At 38.3% G+C, this 3,443-nt stretch overlaps 1 pseudogene; it reads right to left on the reverse strand.

The window, feature by feature from the left end:
* Positions 1 to 2,106: 2,106 nt before the first annotated feature.
* Positions 2,107 to 2,225, reverse strand: LOC134937714 (5S ribosomal RNA; annotated as a pseudogene).
* Positions 2,226 to 3,443: the final 1,218 nt, after the last annotated feature.

Consider the following 3,443-nt stretch of genomic DNA (forward strand, 5'->3'; position numbering starts at 1 on the left):
TTCATAACATTAAAATAAGGCTCTACTATGGTTCAGAGAATGAACTAGGGCACCATTATAGGGCATACAATTAACAACTGCTGCAGAGTAGTGTCTCTCTGGAAGAATTGGGACGAGGGACCCTTCAAAATGTTGCTATGGGGCCCACAAAGTTCTGGCTATACCTCTGGTCATAGGTAATGATTTGGGGAGGGATACTAATTTTTTTGGTGACTCTCGGTCTGTCTGATGATTACAGCATGAACCTTCTCATTATTCTGTCTCAAAATATGTACAAATAAATAAATCTATTATTTGCTGGAGTACAGACTGGAAAATGCTTTGCTCACTAGCTAAAACTCTTCATAGAAAGTAAAAGCAACAGTGACCTATAAGATGGTATAGTACTCCACAACACAGGGACATGTGGTGAGGTAAGTGGTTCAGGAGGCACTGGCTAGTACCAGAGCCAGATTTACACACATTATATGAGCCCAAGGCTACATGTGGGCATTATACACAGGTGCAGCAATATATACTGCTGGAAATTTGGTGAGGTTTGATCAGTGATGTGCGGAAAAGAGTTTTGGCTATAAAAATGATTAGAATAGTATTTTTCATATACTTTATATAGTTAAAACTACTTATACTGGAGTATGACAGGAAAGGGTCTGCCTCACCTAACTGAACGTCACTGCCACATCATACAGGAAATGAGCTTCATCACAAATTTTTATATATATATATATATATATATATAAATGTGTGTATGTATGTATATATATATATATATATATATATATATATATGAATATAGAGGGATAGGGGTAGCGGCGACCAGTGTTGCTAAAAAGTGGTTTAAAATTCTTATAATTTAAGAGCCAAACGAATGTAAAAAATATAAAAAAAATATTTAATACATATGAGAGTAAAAAAGTTACACAATTACGTTTAAAAAAAAAGTTTTTATATAAAAGACCATAGTATGTACCAAAAAGAATTAAAAAAGGATAGGAGATCAAACTTAGCTTAAAAGCAGTAGGGGGTCAGTGCAGGAAACCCAACGCGTTTTGTCTCATCAGACTTCTTCAAGGGGTAGGGACAGAATGAACCTGCATGTCTATTTATACCCATATTACTTAGTAGGAGGGTTGTGACATCATAGATGATCATGTGATTCAATTATGTAGTAAACACTTCAGAACTGCTTTATAGTGCATCATAAATGGAGACAGGTTGGTGTGAGCTATTTAGTAATGCAAAAACGGATTGATTATAGAGTCTAAAAATGAGTCTAAAAAGACTTAGAACAGTCATAAGGGATGTATTAGCAGCATTTCCGCCACACTTCTGGTGACGGATGCCGCAGCTCATAAACATTAGTCATTTCCGCCCCACTTCCGGTCTCGTCTGCGCACGCGCCCGCAGCGGCTCCCGGCTTCAGAGCATCCTCTGCGCATGCATCCACAGCTGCTCCCGGCGGCTGTATTTCATATGGGAAAGTTCTGTCTCTGTCAGTGTCTATGTAGCAGCGGCCATATTTGGTGGGACTTGATCCATATATTCCCATGCTGCGGCGGCCATCTTTTAGTGGTTCGTCAGACACATGTTTATTCCAGGTGCATTGGTGTCCCTGGCAACGGTTCCGTAAATAAAAAGAAACAAGTGGTAATATCAGAGTATAATGTTGTTTGCAAGCATTTAGAACAGTTTCCAAAGTAACATCTCACAGTAAAAATGAGGGAAGGATAGAAAAGAAACATAATAAAATATACAGTATATAAGCAATTAGCATTTGTATTTATATGGTAATAGTGTAGTGAAAATTAATATGATATAGATTATAATGTGCTAGTGCATTAATTGGTGACACAAGGTTACGATTAGAAATGTGCAAAAAATTATATATATATATATATAAACATATAAAGTGCAGAGCTTGTCTTACACAAGTGGAGGTCCGTGATTAAGTTATGCTTAGGTCAAAATATATGGAGTGAGTGCAGGACTTGTCTTAAGTATATATTAATTCGTGGATAGGTCGATGTGTTTGAACTATTTAGTGATAATAGGTGTCTACATTGATGCTGCTAGATTGGTCGGTAGTTAGTTGATGTCATTTGTCAATCATTATAGTACCCGATCTTCCCAGGTAGTCTCCCTCCCTGGTACTGGTCAGGCCCAAACACTGCTTAGCTTCCAAGATCAGACGAGATTGGGTGTGCCAGTGTGGTTTGACTGTACGCAAAGTAGTTAGACATCACAACACCAGAGACCACGTAAGTTAATTCTTTAATCATAAAAGTGCATAGTGTGCAATGATTAGCAAGATATACAAGTATATTCCGTGAAGGTGATGAAAATGTGAGTGAAAAGGGTTCAGGGATACTGCACCTTTTAAAAAAGGTGCAATTTCATATCCTTCATTTAGGCCAACTGGATGTAGAGTAAATCCAGTACATTTCTCGTCTTGAGAGTTTGTTTCCGAGATCCCCTCCTCTCTCTCCCAGGCAAACGCGTGCAATCGCCTTAAACGTAAGGTCCTCTGGATTAGAGTTGTGCTGAGATACAAAGTGTCGGGAGACTGCTTGGCTTTCTACCTTGTTCCTGATGTTCCTTATATGTTCTTGAATCCGTATTTTGAGGGGTCTCTTTGTCTTTCCCACATACTTAATTTTGCAAGTGCACTCCAAAAGATAAACCACGGACGAGGTGTTACAGTTCATAAATTCCTTTATGGTGTATTCTTTCTTGTCCTCTATATCACTAAAGGTTTTCCTATTCCGGTGTAGATATTTGCATATGTTGCATTTCCCACATTTATAAGACCCTGTGCATTTCAGCATAGGGGTGTTCCGGGTGGGTTTTTCTTTCAGCATGCTGGGTGCGATGAGATCCTTAAGGTTTCTTGATTTTTTAAAGATGAGTTCGGGTTTGGGCGGTAGGATTTCTTTGAGCACTGGATCCATTAAAAGGATTCCCCAATGGGTTCTGAGGGAGTTTCTAATCACTTTTTCATGTTGACTGAATGTGGTGATGAAAGCAACTTTTTCCTTCTTTTTATCTCTGGTTTTATACGTGAGTATTCCTCTCTATCCAGGGTTCTTGTTTTTTCCAGTGCTTCATCTAGAAGGGACCTGGGATACTTCTTATCTTCAAACCTCTTCCTATATATCTCCAGTTGATCTTCACAATCCTTTGTACTGGTGCAGTTCCTCTTTATTCTTGAGAACTGGGATGCAGGGATGTTATTCTTCCATCTTTCCAAATGATTACTTTGGTAGTGCAAATAGCTGTTCATGTCTACATTTTTGATAAAATTCTTGGTAGTGACCCCTCCATTTTCTCCAGTTAAAATCAGGTCCAAATAATCAACGGATCTGTTATTTGTTGTCGAGGTGAAGACAAGTTTTAAATCATTGTCTCCCAATGTCCTTAGAAATTCATTAAAAGTTTCAGTTGTG

This window comes from Pseudophryne corroboree, chromosome 6 (genome assembly GCF_028390025.1).
Source record: "Pseudophryne corroboree isolate aPseCor3 chromosome 6, aPseCor3.hap2, whole genome shotgun sequence".
Lineage (NCBI taxonomy): Eukaryota > Metazoa > Chordata > Amphibia > Anura > Myobatrachidae > Pseudophryne > Pseudophryne corroboree.